Source organism: Delphinapterus leucas, chromosome 14 (genome assembly GCF_059928025.1).
Source record: "Delphinapterus leucas isolate spDelLeu-1000000601 "Yukka" chromosome 14, BTC_Dleu_Yukka2, whole genome shotgun sequence".
NCBI classification, from domain to species: Eukaryota; Metazoa; Chordata; class Mammalia; order Artiodactyla; family Monodontidae; genus Delphinapterus; species Delphinapterus leucas.
This window is the reverse complement of record NC_143142.1, coordinates 34,933,107-34,949,070: the sequence shown is the minus strand read 5'-3', so window position 1 is coordinate 34,949,070 and position 15,964 is coordinate 34,933,107. Positions and strand designations below refer to the sequence as shown.

At 45.0% G+C, this 15,964-nt stretch overlaps 1 protein-coding gene across 2 annotated transcripts in view; it reads right to left on the bottom strand.

Annotated features, from left to right (window-relative positions):
• LPIN2 (lipin 2) overlaps window positions 1–9,478 on the bottom strand; it is an 84,997-nt gene extending 75,519 nt beyond the window's left edge. The window contains exon 1 of one of the 2 annotated variants that reach the window (XM_089894952.1): window positions 9,150–9,478. The gene's annotated coding sequence lies outside the window, so the exon portion shown is untranslated. Of the gene's footprint in view, window positions 1–7,296; window positions 7,491–9,149 lie in introns of those variants that run through there. The other variant, XM_022551260.3, reaches the window with a different exon arrangement.
• Between the last annotated feature and the right edge of the window lie 6,486 nt (window positions 9,479–15,964).

Here is a 15,964-nt window from a genome sequence, read left to right as displayed (position 1 = left end):
GTCCCTTGTCCAGTTAGAGCTCCCAGCCTGCCACCCTACCTCTGTTCCTTGGGGTGGCTTGAGGCTCTGGTTTAACACACAACCTCCTCAAACCCTCAGAATCAGCCCAGCAGAAGGTACTGTGGTCTCCACGTTACAGATGAGACAACTGAGTAAACTGAACACCAAAAGTGTGTTCCAGGACTTGGAAAATCCTGAAGGTCTATGAATGTATTTCTGTTTAATGGGAAGTTCCCCTGCACTGAAGAACTGATAAATCCCAAGTCATTAATTTATTCACGGTAAATAAAACACCATTAAAGCTCCGTAGAGGACTTCCTTGGTGGCACAGTGGTTAAGAATCTGCCTGTCAATGTAGGGGCCAAAGGTTCGATCCCTGGTCCGGGAAGATCCCACACGCTGCAGAGCAACTAAGCCCGTGCACCACAACTACGGAGCCTGCGCTCTAGAGCCCATGTGCCACAACTACTAAGCCTGCGTGCCACAACTACCGAAGCCTGTGCACCTAGAGCCCGTGCTCCGCAAGGAGAAGCCACTGCAATGAGAGAAGCCCGCAACGAAGAGTAGCCCCCACCTGCTGCAACTAGAGAAAGCCCACGTGCAGCAACGACAACCCACCGCAGCCAACAAAACCTCCATTAGATTCTTTCTGCAGATGTAGTTGGCAAGTGAGTCAAATGATACAGTGACGAGAGCACCAGTTCACAAAAACTCAAACTCAGGTACTCAACAACATTAGGGGTTTCAGCCAGCTGCCCCCATGGGTGGAGGGGGAACGAGGCTCCTATATGGAGGAGGAAGCTGGAAGCTCCGTCCAACTCCAGAATGTTGGACCTCCGTGCTGCTATGCGTGGTCCAGTCCCAGGTAACCAGGGGTCACAGAGGACGCTCCTCAAATCAGCAGTCAAAGGTACCTGGGAAGATCCTTGAAGAAGGGGTGGGTTTGGATTCTGACAAACTATGTCGCTGAGCCCAGCTCTCCTTCTCAACACTAAATAGAACCACCTTCCTCTCAGGCTCAGCTGAGAGCAATATTAAGCCAGCGTTTAGGGACCCCGTTTTAAACACTCTGTCCTGACTCATCATAGCGACGTGATCACGCTGTGGAAGCGGGCAGAGGGAAATCAGCTTCACATCATCCAACGTGTTCCAGAGCCGCCCGGGGTGGGGGGGGGGGGAGCATCACCTCCACTGTTCCCTCCGCTGGCTTTTCTCGCCCTGGCACAGTTGGTTTTGCACATATAAATGATTCAGAGAAACCCAAGCCTCCTATACAGCAGGTGCTATCTTTCTAGCAATTTATAGATGCTGACACTAAGAGTAAGTTCTCCAGTTCTACCTAATCAAGTCAAAACAAAACCCTAAAATTGATGTCAAGCAGATGCAGGAGAATCCTTACGGTCCTTGGGCAGCTTGGTGGTGATGGAGCCAGGGCAATGCCACCGCAAAGCTGCGAGCCTTCAGCAAAGCTCTTTCAGCCCCACCAGCATCACCTAGAAAATGGGACTACTATCTCCATCTTGCAGGGTCATTGTGGCTCTTGAGATAATTTGTGTAAACCACAAGCCCTCACCCAAAGAAAGTGTTCAACCATGTAACTGCAACAGTAATGACAACCTTTCACAAACATTAAACACCTCCCAGAAATTCAGTGTCCCTAAAAAGTAGGCATCAGCACCACTTTACAGACAAAGAGTCTCAGTAGCTATCTTTTAAAGACCCCCAAATTCCAAATTCTTACTTTTCAAATGACATTACTTAGGCAAGGTTTTTTAATTGGCTGAGCCAGTTAGAAAACCCTGCAACAAAAGATCAGTCCTTTCTCAAAAGGTATTTCTTTAATACACATTTTAAATGATAAAACAGAGAGCTTTCTCTCTTAAGTGATACTTCCCTGAATAAGGCCTGTCTCTGTGTAGTTCATATGTAGAGATGACTGTTAACATTATTCGAAATTCATCCAAAAAACTGTTGAAATTTTAAAGAAATATAATATGTGGGCAGATGCTTTGGAATGTTTTACAAAGTAAAAAATAATTACACGTAGAATCCTAAAGAAACAAAAAGTATATTCACACAGAATCTTAAAGGAAACAAAAAGTATATTCCCTACGGGTCTGCTGTAAGCCCAAGCATTCCTTGACTTAGGCTGGTTCAGAAAAAAGACGCATCACTTTACAAGGATCACAGATCTACGACTCAACCTTTGGGGGAAGTACCATATCACATCAGGGAGCAGCAACTCAGATTTCTTAATTCACATGAACTGTCTGATGGGTCTGCTGTCTCACAGTTGATAACAATACAAAATCACACAATAAAATTAACAGATGATTTTATATGGAATAGCTCCTACCTTTGAAGGGCCTCTCTTTTAGAATGAATGAAACAGCACGTCTCTAGTACAGCAGGACACACCTATCTTGCCGGGAGCCAGAAATGTCACATCATCATGAACTGAACAGATGAGAACCATCCTGGCCATTGTACAACTCCCGTTTGTTTATTCAGAGGTAGAAAAAAGGCTTTTAGGTAGATTTCAATTCCAGATTAACCAATGAACGTTTTTGTTTATAATTAAGATACTTTCTCTATAAAAAAGAAAACATCTTACTATAGATTTAAAAACAGATGGGTTAAACCCTCCCTTCCATTATATTTCAGAAATAGGTAAATGCAGAAATTCAGTCAGTCACTAAAGGTGTGACTTGGTACCAAACACCTATCTTCCTTCTTGCAGGAAAGTCACTAGTTCCAGCCTTAGAGTTTCTGAAGGATGCTTTCCCCATCCTCAGCTTCTCCTCTTTGTCCGTAACTACTTAATTATAACCACCAAAACCAAGTAATTTTTAAACCTAGATAATGGTACCTCTTCTCTTTGAAATATTAGGGGCTTTAATCATGTTTCTTAAACTTTTCAAATCCATGTTCCTTTACACTCCCTATAATGTTACGTAAAACATACAACAAATTAACAAATGACCAAAAAGTTAAAAATCAAAACAATAGGAGAAAGCACAACAGAACTTCAAAGCCCCCAATGCCCTGCAAGTACCAGGTCTGCACAGCCGCTCGGGCTCCCTCCATCCGATTCCTCCTGCTCATCGACCTGTGAGGGCCCGACCCTTCCCCTCTTTCCCCTTCACAGAGACTTTTAAATTTACAGATCCAGTCCCCACAACCGTCCCCCAACAGTGCCCATGTTTAAATGTTCCTCCGCCTCCTCAAGCTGTCCTTTCTCTACTAGAATCTGACAAACCTTTAAGGCTGGCTTCTTAATCCCAACACTACCTCTCTCTCCTACTCCGGCCCTCGGTTCAACATTTACAGAGCGAAGGAGGCAAACTGGTCGCAGGCAGTGTCTGAAAATTAAGGAGACAGTCGTTATTTCCTCTAATCCTGGTTAAGGCTAGAGGAAAGCCACAGGTGACTTGAGAGCAAACACAATGCAGCACAGAACAAGCAAAACAGCAACTAAATCATCAACACTGTGAAGGGTTTGCCTCCTGCAGCTGATCAAGGGAAGTGAGTCTTGAGGACTGAATACACAGGTGGAGACGGCTGGGAAAAAACTGAACTGAGAGCACAGGGAAACTCAGATTTGCTAAAATAGGCGAGAACAGACCATTGCAGATTCATGAACAGGAAAGATGAAAAAGACGCTTGAAGTTGAAAACAACTTCGAATTTGTAAACCACTTTGAATTTCACTTATACTCTGCCTGGTTAAAAGTAAGTTGAGACAGTTCAGACAAATTTACCTATAACTAAACAATACAGTGAAGGGGATTGGTACAAAAAATAAGGATATGAAATGAGATAAAGGCAACAAACGCAGTTACTCTTCATAAAGTTAACTACAGAAGTAAAGACTTTCGAAACTGTCCAAATATGCCAAAAAGTCAGTTGAAGGCGATCCACCAGCTACCCAGACTCTACAAGGAGGGCTTTTCTGGAAGCCAATGTTTCTCCTCCAAAGAAGCAGGAAAGCCTTACTTGGATAGTTCATGTTTAAAATATATGACACTGCAGATAGACACGAACACCGCATAATGAAGTTCTAAATTCTGATTACAAAAACAGACAGCACATTCCAAATGGCTTTTTAAAAGATCACCTTCTAGTAGTCTCTCAAATTATACATTTGACCTAAATAACCTAAAAATAATTTTAAAAGGTCCCACTCCTAACAACACATAAACCCCTTGCCTTTTGGCCACACCCTCCTTGTACAGACGTGCGATGAAGGCAGGAAAAGGATCTGATGCTGCAACCGCAGCGCCACGCTTTACAAGGGGGAATGAACTCTGGCTCCTTCCTTCCTCACTTCCTTGTAGCAATTTTAACACCAATCTAACTGACAAACAGTGGCACTGAAACTTAGCATTCAAAGCCTTCAGAGGAAAAAGATTCTAAACTATCATCAGTGAATCAAATAAGAAAAAATGTGTGCTGTATCATCATTCTAATCCCAAAGTCACACTAGGGGCTTTATTTTGCATCGCAGCACCGTTTATCTCCTAGTGGATTCTTTTTTCCTTCTCCTTCCCTCTTGATGGAATGGAAACTTAGGGCAGAATCCTCCAGTCCCAGGGTTCCACAGCAGGGCCAGACCACCTGGGCCCAGCTTCCTGTTGTCAGTCAGGGCGGCTGAGAGGAGCACCGCAGAGACTGGAGCGGCCACACCACACAGGCTGCCACGGACTCACAGAGATACCGAGTGACTTCATCTGGACCCTGGGGGTGAGCAACTTCTCCATTATTACCCTAGACTACAGGACCCCCACACGTGTAAAGTGTTTAGTGGTAGTAACAGTGTGTTACTAAAATAAAGAATCAAGCCCAAGGCAGGGAAGGTGGATTCCAAAAATCAGAGCTAATAGCCAACAAAGTCGCCAAGACGACTTCTTATTCAAATACCATATTACCAAAATCTAGCCATAAAGCTTACTGCTCCAGCCTGTGGGAACTATCCTCAAAGTTTTAGTAAGACATCATTTATATAGGATTCTGCCAACTGATGGCTCTGCTTGCCAACCTGTGAGCTGTCTCATCATAAAGAAGGCAAATGAGAGGTCAGAGAACTCTGGGGCTCAGCCAGAAAGAAAACTTACTTCTAAATGAAGGGAATAAGATCAAAACAGGCTTTCAAAATAAAGGTCTCAAACCACTGCCCAGCGATTGATGAGAAACTCAATGTGCACACACATACACATGCAGTGACAGCCGCTGGGGTCCCATCAAAAAGGAAAGAATTTAAATTAAAGGCGGGCAGACTTAAAGGGAAACTTCCGGACAGGTTGCTAAGCACCCACGGGAGACAGCTCATTCTACCTCCTAACAAGACAAGCCCGGTGTCCCCGCGCTGTCACATATGAGGAAATGCCTATATGAAGACACACACCCATGAGAAATAGCTGTCGACACAGAGAACCAAGCTATATTTAAACTCGATATTAATATTTAAACTAAACATTGCAAAATGTTCACTGTAATGCTCGTCAGCTTAACTTAACCTTTTACCACCTCTAGTGAGTGGCACTGCCAGGATTATTCATCCAAAGCTCACAATTCAGGACAGTTGAGTGAACCGGCCCTCAGGTCACACTGCCTGCTGCTTCCTACCTTCATTCTACACAGACCTCCGCAGGGGTCTCTTCTAAAAGCTGGCTCTGCGCTGGGTGCCGGCAGCTACGAGAGTGGCCTTCAAGGACTCGGTCTAGCGCAGGAGACAACACAGCCAGTAACCAAAACATGACAATCCAGGTGATGAGTACCTTTTATGGCTATAAGAATGTAACAGTAAAGGACACAGAGCCCCAGCTGACCCTATTATTTGCTTCTTACCAGTGGCTTCACTGTAGTTTTGGATGGCTCTCCTATGCTCCCATTTCCTGTTCCTCCAAAACAAAGCTTCTCTGTTAGTTCTCAACCGTGCCATCCATCATTAGAACCTACCATCTCATTTCTAGCATTCTACAGCCGTCACCACCCACACCTGGGCCTGGAGATACTGGAATCTGATACATCACCACCACATGTAAGTGGAGGGAAGCAGCCACCCACACCGTCCACTGCTCTTCCACACGTGGCCTTGGGCCTGCTTCTCATACTCTGGCCGAGTATGGCCTGAGGGTAACTGCCCTTCGGGCAAAGAGAATGCTGCACTAGGGGACCAGACACCGAGGGCTACATTACTCGAATCCTTCCCCCGCCGCTCCCACCTCTGCTACACCTGCCGCACTTTTCAATCTGAAACCGCTGAGAACAATCAGTATCAAACCATCGACATATATAAGCCATTAGGGGGGCACTAACTAACTTGTAAATTCTTCAAAATATATTTCAAAACTGACTTTGTTCAAAGCATTACAAACTAGCCAGGCCAAGTTTTAATAACCAGTAGCGCTTACCAAGCATCTTCAACAGGGCCTGGCGTGACACCAAGGCAAGAGACACTTTTTCAGTTAGGGAAAAGGAAGAAAAAAAAAGAAAGGTATGGAAAAATAATCCCCAAACGTGCATTTCAAATTAGCCTAGCGGTTTGTTAAGTAATTCTTAACATTTCCAAATATTCAGAGTTCCAACACTTTCTGAAAGGAAGGATGATCTTGCTGGTCCTGTTTTTCATAAGTGTGCCTTCCAAACGACATCCCTAGTTTTCAATGAGAGTTTGTCCGGCCGGGGGGAGAAACGATGACCCGCGGGGTTAGAAGTTGAGAGAGCAGCCCTCGGCATCAACTGTACCTTAACATGTTCGACACAGATTAAGATGTGCAGAGGGGAGGGGGTTTGGGAGGAGAAAAACTACTCACACTGGGGATCCGGTCTACAGCCCTGAGGCGGAGACGCCGGGCAAACGGACGGCCGCAGAGGAATAACTGCAACTTCCCGGGCTCCCGCCGCGATGCGTATCACGTACCGGGCCCCCTCCCCCAGGCCCGGGGGCTGGATGGAAACACGGCCTCCGGCGGCGCTTCCCTCACCGGGACCCGCTGGGCCGAGCGTCTCCGGGGCCGCAGTTCCAGCTTCCGCGCCGCAGAGCCAGGAGGAGGGGGTCCGAAGTGACCCTCCGCTCGCGCGGCGGGGGCACCAAATTTTTCAGAGTCTCCCCGCCCGCCGCGAACCCCCAGCCCGCCCCGCGAGTCCGTGTTTCTAGATGACGCCGGCGGCGGGGCGCGAGCAGGGGGCTCGGCCAGCGCGGGCCCGAGGGTCCCGGCCTCTGCCGGACGGCCCGGCGCCCGCGTCGCGCTGGAGACCCCGCCGCCGAGGACCCCGGCCCGGTACCCCCGCTTACCTGCAGCGACTCTGCTCCCGCCCCGCGCTGGCGCCCGCAGGCGGCCGAAGGCAAGCGGCGGCCGAACGGCGACGATGAAGACCGGCCCGGCTGGGCGCGCTCGCGGGCGGCCGAGGAGGCGGGGCCGGCCGGGGGCGCGCGCGGGGTCCGGGCGCCCGCCGCCACCGCTGCCTCGGGAGCCGCTTGGGCCGCAGTCGAGCCGGGCGGCCCTCATGAATGGGACACGGCACGGCACGGCGCGGCGCGGAGGCGGCGGCGGCGGCGGCGGCGGCAGCGGGCGGTGCGCAGGCCCCTCCCCGCCACGTGACGCCGCGCTCCGCCGCCAGCTCCCGGCCGCGCGCCGCCCGGCGGACTCCCTCCTGCTCAGCCGCCCCGCGCGCCGCCGCGCTGCCCATCTACCGCGCTCCCGGGAAGGCCCCGGCCTTTCGAGTGCTTGCTGCAACCCGAACGTTACTTTTCCGCAATCAAGTTTCTTCTGGTCCCCATGGCAACCCTGCGGCGGGTCACGTGGATCTTAAGAGCCCAATTACCGAAAAAGAATATTAAAGTGCAAAAAATGCTCACAGCATGAATGTTTTATAATCCACTTTTGATCACCAGTAGCGCATCTGCTTCTTTGCTTACTTTCTCCCCCCACCCCCACCCCAAATCCTACTACACATCCCCTTTTAAAAATATACTGTTTAAAGAAATGGATTGCCAGGGCTGTATATTATTGTCGCACACTGGTTTTGATCTCTTTGCTGCTTTTGCCGCTCTTGAAAGTTATGGATGGAAGTACATGTGTTCCTTCCAAATGCCATTAATTTCTCAATACGCGTCCTGTGGATGATACCTTTGAGGGTACTGAAAAATAGGCATTTATATAAAGCTCCTGCGTGCCGAGCCAGCCGCAGCACAGTCTCTTCCCAGAGGTGGACTGTGGCGTGACTGGGCTGTACTGCGACCGGGGGACCAGCGCCCTGTCATAGGGGCCCCTGGGCTGGTTCTGCAGAAGGAACCCCGGGGAACCACTTCCTCATCCAAGTTCCTTCTGCCTTTCTTTCTCAAGCGTTCAGCCAAGCTTTGCCCCATCCTAAACCAAGGCCCAGGGGAAACGAAGGTGGTTTCCTCGGCCCAAGGTCACTAGTAGAATTTTCCTCTTCGGTGCCTTTCACCTGGCTTCACGAGCAGAAAAAAATTCTCAAAGACAAGGACTGGACTTTCCCCTTCATATTTCAGAGCGTTTCACTCTGCTCTGGAGAAGTGGAATTAAAGCGAGAAAAATAGCTGGATCCTCAGTTTCTACATCAATAGAATGGAAACAGTAATGACTTTCCCACGGGATTGTCTTGAGGACTGCACACCATTACATGTAAAGTGCCTAATTTAGCTTAGCGTCTGGGACCCCGAGCGTGCTGTTGCTGTTTGCTTTTTTTTTTTCTTTCCATTTTTCCCACTTGGATTTTTCCTGTCTCTTTCAGGCTATTTTCACTACCTCCTGCCTTGGGAAGGAACTATTCTGCCAGGCTTCCTTCCTTCCTTTCATCATTCAGGAAGCCTTAGACATCCTCCCTTCCTCCAAACCCACCTGAGATTTGATCCCGCAGCTGAATGATTGGTTCAGGTGTCTACGATTTTCTCATTCTCTGGTGTCTACCTGCTTTACACCACCCCCTAAGCAAAACAGAGACTCATGAAATACCTGTTGCACGATAGGCCTTCACTCCCTTCCCCTGACACCTAAGAAGTGTGTGGGGAGCCCCGGATTCCCACTGAGTCCACTGGAATGTAGGAGGAAGGAAACTCTTCCTTCACCTGTAGTGACCCCACCCCCTTCCGCTCCATGTCCCTTCCCCCAACTCTGGACTCACCCCTCAGCGTTAGCAGGCTCAGGCGTCTCCCACCAGGGAGCCGCCAGGGTCCCGGGGTGGAGGAGAAGCAGGAGAAGAAGTAGCAGACTTTCTTGTCCCCAGGCCATCGACTTTTCTGCCAGCTTCACTCCCCAGCCAAGCTCCCTGGAAAGAGGAGGCCCCCCTTTTTCATTTCTTCACAGGCTTCATTTCTCCTCCGCCCCTTACGTTCCTCAGGCCAGAGTCACCAACAAACTTCTGGTTGCCAAATGCAGTGGACCCTTTCAGGCCCTCCCTCACAATCTCTAGAATAAGATGCTATTGACCACGATTTCCTTCTGGAAACTCCCTCCTCCTCGCATCAGCCAGAACCCAGAGGGCCCCATGACTGTGTTCAGAGGCTTTAGACACCTCCACCAGCATGGCCCGCATTGACGCCAAATTCAGGTCCATCGTGTTTTTTTCTTCAAACCTGTTCCTCCTGAATCTCCTATCTTGGCTAATTGCACCATCATCCATGTAGTCATCTTTGCCAGAAACCTAGGAAGGAGTCTCATTTCCTTCCTCTCCCCTTCCATGTCCACCACGTCTTGTCATTTCTACTCTCCAAAGCCCTCTGCAGAGCTACCGTGTTGGCTGCCTTCAAGGGCATCCACAGCTGCACAGCATGAGGCCTCATCCTCTAGCCATCAGGCCCACCCTCACCACATCTCTGAGGATCCACTGGGGGCATATTCAAGTTGGTCTCTCTGCTCTCAGTTCCTGAGCAGTTCTAAGCACCCTCCATCCTGAATTGCAGATCTGACCATGGCACCAGTTATCAGCAATCCACTGCCCAGAGGAAAAAACCCAAGTTCCCTAGCAGGGCATACAGGGTACTCTTCTTCTCTCCATTCTTCTCTTCTCCGTCTAGCTGGCGTCCTTTAGCCACCCCTTTTGAACCAGGCTAGGTTTTTGTTGTTGTTGTTTTTTTTTTTTTGGCTGCGCTGGGTCTTCGTTGCCGCACACAGGCTTTCTCTAGTTGCGGTGTGCTGGCTTCTCATTGCAGTGGCTTCTCTTGTTGCACAGCACAGGCTCTAGGCACATGGGCTTCAGTAGTTGTGGCACAAGGGCTCAGTAGTTGTGGCTCGCAGGCTCTAGAGTGCAGACTCAGTAGTTGTGGTGCATGGGCCTAGTTGCTCCACGGCAATGTGGGATCTTCCTGGACCAGGGCTCAAACCCGTGTCCCCTGCATTGGCAGGTGGATTTTTAACCACTGCGCCACCAGGGAAGCCCCGGGCTAGTTTTTAAAATATGAACTTCCATTTTTCTCCATACATTTCCCCCTCTCTCCACCCCCCCTTATAAGAATGCACACAGGCATTCTGCTTGTCTCCAGGAACTTCTGAAAAGCAGAAGTTGCCTGCAAGCCATTTCCTTCCTGTCTTTTAATTTCCAACACTCTAAACTCCTTGAGGAAGCAATCTAACTCAGGAGGGAGAGGGCTGGTGAGAAGGGGTTTCTTTGAGGGAATCCGGAAGAGTGAAGGAATTTCCCTAGAATAAGAATCCAGTCTCCCAAGCCTGGAGTTGGAAGGGAGGTGGTCCTATGCCCTCCGTCTGGCAGCTCCCAGGGGAGGGGATTAAGTCGTAGAGAAATAACTTTGTTGTTCCCAGTTTTTGCATCTCTTCTATGAGAACACAGGCTAGTTAGCATTTTCTGAGCCATCACTCCTTAGCTTCCTAGTAATTCTAACTACAAAGCTATGAGGTAGCTGCTATTGTTAATACCAAGTTATAGATGAAGGCACAGAGAGGTTGAGTGACTTGCCTCAGGCCTCACAGCTAGTAAGCTGAGATCCTGGGCTTCATCCCCAGGCCTGCTTGTTTTTAACCACCTTCCCGCCACCTTCTGTTAGTTTCCTCTACTGTCCTACCCCAGTCAGCATCTCTTTTTCTCATGCTACTAGTCTACCTTGTACAGATCACAACTATAGCGCTTATTCCAAACATAGTAGGTGTCCAATAAATACATGATGAAAAATAAAAGAGGATTTCCATTTCTAGTTATATGCTTGGCTAGGTGTCTGGACTAACTCTTCCACTGAAAAGAACAACAAAAATACTGGGTAAAATATTAAAAATATATTCTGAAAAAAAAAATTCTGGAAGGGATCCAAAAACTGGCAAGAAGTTAAGAAATAGTCCTAGGACAGAGTAGAGGCCAGAACCCAAGAGAGGTAAGCAGAGGCTTTTGCCTGGAAGGTATTTGCTAAATCTAGTGAATCTGAATATTGGTTTTTGCAGCCTTGGGAGTCTTGGGGACAGAAGTAAAAGCATAGGGTCTGCTTTAAGTGGGGAGTTTAATGGGAGACCCAATAAAGGTGGGACCCCAAGTGCAAAATCATAGAGTAAGGAAAAAATTATTTTTGAGCCCACCCAGAAACCTTACTAAAGTTGGTCATAGATTGAGCCATAAAGCAAGTCTCAACAGATTTTGAAAATTTCCTATCATACAGAGCATATTCTCTGACCACAATGCAATTAAGTCAAGAATCAGTTTAAAAAAAAAAAACAAAACTAGAAAAACCCATTTGTTTGGAAACTTTTGGGTCAAAGAACAAATAGTTATGAAAATGTGACAGTATTTAAATGCTGTGTAACAAATATTCAATACTACATGTGGAAGCTAAAGAGAGGAAACCTAGACAAGTAGTTAAAGGGAAATTTAGACCTAAAAGCTTATATTAGAAAATACTTGGAAGTGTAAAGAGCAAAAAAGTTAGAAAAAGAACGGCAAAATAAAGTTCAATAAAACAGAAGAAAGGAAATAAGATAAAATAAGAAAATAAAATTGAAAACAAACATACAATAGAAAGGACCAATTAAGCCAAACACTGGATTTGTGAGAGACTCATACATTTTACAAACTTCTGGTGAAAACTGATAAAGGGAAAAAGAAAAGGTACAAACAATGTGAGGAATAAACTATATTCCTATATAGTTTATAATCATACATGATGCAGAAATTACAAGGACATATTTGTGAACATTTTTATGCCAATTAATTTGAAAACTTAGATGAAGTGGGAAAATTCCAAGAAATATGTTAATAAAACTGAAATAGGGCTTCCCTGGTGGCGCAGTGGTTAAGAATCCATCTGCCAACGCAGGCGACACGGGTTCGATCCCTGGTCCAGGAAGATCCCACATGCCATGGAGCAACTAGGCCCGTGCACCACAACTATTGAGCCTGCACTCTAGAGCCTGCGAGCCACAACTACTGAAGCCCGCGTGCCTAGAGTCTGTGCTCTGCAACAAGAGAAGCCACTGTGGTGTGAGGCCCACACACCGCAACGAAGAGCAGCCCCCACTCGCCACAACTAGAGAAAGCCCGTGTGCAGCAATGAAGACCCAATGCAGCCAAAAATAAATAAATAAAATAAATTTTAAAAAAACAACTGAAATAGAAAACCAGAATAGACTCATAACCATTCAAGAACTTGAATCTGTTGTTAAATATTTTCTGCAAAGAAAAATCCAGGCTGAAACAGTTTTACCAGTGACTTCTACCAGACATTCAAGTAATAAATAATTCCAGTGTCTCACAAGCTAGAGTATGGAAAAAGATGGATTATTTCTCAAATCATTTTATGAGGCTGGCATAAACTTATACCAAAATCTGACGAAGAGAATGTGAGAAACAAAAAATTTCAGGTCAATCTCACACATATAGACAGAAAAGTCACAGGCAAAATTTTAGCAATTTGAATCCAGCAAGATGATAATCAGAACCAAATTGGTTTACCCAAGAATACAAGGTTAATTTCAAATGAGAAAAATCAATTAATGTAATTCACCACATTAAAGGATTAAAGGAGAAAAATCATATAATGACCTCAGTAGATGCAGACAAATTCTTTGATAAAATTCAATATCCATTCAGATGAAATACATAGAAAACTAGGAATATTTTCCTTGATAAAAGGTATTTACAAAAACCTACAGCAAACATTATACGTAACCAGTCCCTTTAAAATGGGGAACATGATAAGTGTGCTGCCATCTCCACTTCTATTCAGTATTGTACTTAAGGTCCTAAATAGTGGAGTAAGGCAAGAAAAATAAATAAAATATATAGATTGGAAAGGAAAAAATCACAGTGACATAATAGTATATGTAGGAAATTCAAAAGAATGTGTACAGAGCCTGTTGAGATGAATATGAGAGTTTGTCAATGTTTCTGGGTACAAAAGTCAATACGCAAAAATCATGAGCATCCATATATACCAGCAATAAACAGAAATGAAACTTTTTGAAAGATGCCATACAATGTTTACTATAATTACTTTATACTCCTTATCATATTTCTATACTACTGCCCTTTTTTTTTTTTTTATCAAACTCAGCATTAAAATACACAGTCTAAGAAGAATGGATAAAGAAGATGTGGTACATATATACAATGGAATATTACTCAGCCATAAAAAGGAACAAAATTGGGTCACTTGGGGCTTCCCTGGTGGCGCAGTGGTTGAGAGTCCGCCTGCCGATGCAGGGGACACGGGTTCGTGCCCCGGTCCGGGAAGATCCCACATGCCGCAGAGCGGCTGGGCCCGTGAGCCATGGCCACTGAGCTTGCGCGTCCGGAGCCTGTGCTCCGCAACGTGAGAGGCCACAACATGAGAGGCCTGCGTACCGCAAAAAAAAAAAAAAAAAAAAAAAATTGGGTCATTTGTAGAGACGTGGATGGACCTAGAGACTATCATAAAGAGTGAAGTAAGTCAGAAAGAGAAAAATATTGTATATTAATGCATATATGTGGAATCTAGAAAAATAGTACAGATGAACTGGTTTGCAAGGCAGAAATAGACACACAGATGTACAGAACAAACGTATAGACACCAAGGGGGCAAGCGGCGGTGGGGGTGGGATGAATTGGGAGATTGGGATTGATATGTATACGCTAACATGTATAAAATAGATAACTAATAAGAACCTACTATATAAAAAATAAATAAAATTCAAAAAAACAATACACAGTCTTAACTGTTTCTTCAGGTCATCATTTTCTTACCTAGGCTCCCGAGTCTAAATATGTATGCTTTTCTCCTGTGAATCTGTCTTCGTCAGTTTCGTTTTCAGACCCAGTCAGGGGCCCTAATATGGTCAAGGAAAACTTTTCCCTCCCCTACAGTATCAAAAAACAAGATACTTAGGAATGGATCTAATAAAATATGTGTAAGACCTTTACAAAGAGAATTATAAAACTTTATTGAAAGGCTATGAAGAAGACTTAATTAGAGAAATATATTTATGGATAGAAAAGACCCAATCTCATAAAAATATTAATTCTCCACAAATTGATCTATAACTTCAACCCATTTCCATTTGAAATCCCAACAGAGGTCTCTTCTTCAAGAGGCTCTTAAAGAAGAACATAGAGGAAGGAATTACCCTTCTATATACCAAAACTATAGTAATCAGTAAGGGTGGTATAGGTTCAGGGAGAGACAGGCAGACCAGTCAAACAAAAATGAGAGCCCAGAAACACCCCTGGCATATACGGAAACTCAGTGTATGGTAGAGATGGTAGCTCAGATCATTGCGGGAAAGATAAACTTCTCAATAAATGACGAGGAGGTAGCTGATTATCCATATAGCAAAAAATAGACGTGGACCCCACTCTAAACCATTTCACCACATCAGCTTTAGTTGGATTAAAGACCTCTATAAGAAAAGCAAAACTGCATTGCTGTCATCATGTCAAGGATACACTTTTTTTCACGTTTTACCATTTCTGAAATTGTGATTTTTCTTACCATCAGTGGCAACTTAAGATCCAATGATATATGATACAAAACTTTTAGGAGACAATGTAGGAGAATATGTTAACAAATTCTGGGTAAGGAAGTATTTCTAAAGCAAGAATATATTTGCGACACATATAATCAAACAAATATTTGAATCCAAAAGATACAGAGAATTCATATAAATCAATAAATAAAAATCTAGCCATCAGTAGAAAAGCAAGCAGAAGAAATGAAGAGGAATTTCACAAAAGAACAAGTGTAAATGGTTCATAAACTTACCAAAAGACATTTAGTTTCATTGGTAATCAGGGAAATGTAAATTGAAACTACAATGAGATAACACCACACACTCATCAAAACGGCTAACATAAAAAGTTGTTCAATGCCAACTGTTGATGTGGAGTGACCAACCAGAACTCAGACACACTGCAGGTTGGAATTCAAATGTATAATAACTTTAGAAAAACAGGTTGGTATTACCTAGAAAGTTGAATGTGCACATATACAAAGACTCAGTAATTCCAATGTAGGTATGTATTCTAGAAAAACCCTTGCACAAGTGGACTCAAAGACACATACAGGAATCAATGGCAGCATTGTTCATAATTGCAAAAAGCAAGAAACAATCCAAATGTTCACCAAAGGTGGACTGGATCATTAAATTGTGGTATAATCATACAATGAAATACTACACAATTACATCAACATGGATGAATCTCAAAAATAAAATGTTAAGCAAAGAAGCAATGAAAGATTAAAATATGATTCTATTTATTCCACTTCATAAACAAGCAACTCTTAAACGATAAGGATAAAAGCACAGGTGATAACAATTATAGAGAAAAACAGTGAAGAGAGTAACAGAAATTTCAGGATAGACTTGACGTTGATAGGGCGACAGGTGCAGTTTGGTAGAGGCATGCAGAGGGTCTTAGGTCGGGTGATGTGCTATTTCCTGGCTCAGGTGATTTGTATATAGGTGTTTGTGTGTATCTATTTCACGAGAAAAAAATTTTTTAAATGAAGGACAAATGAAGATGAATTA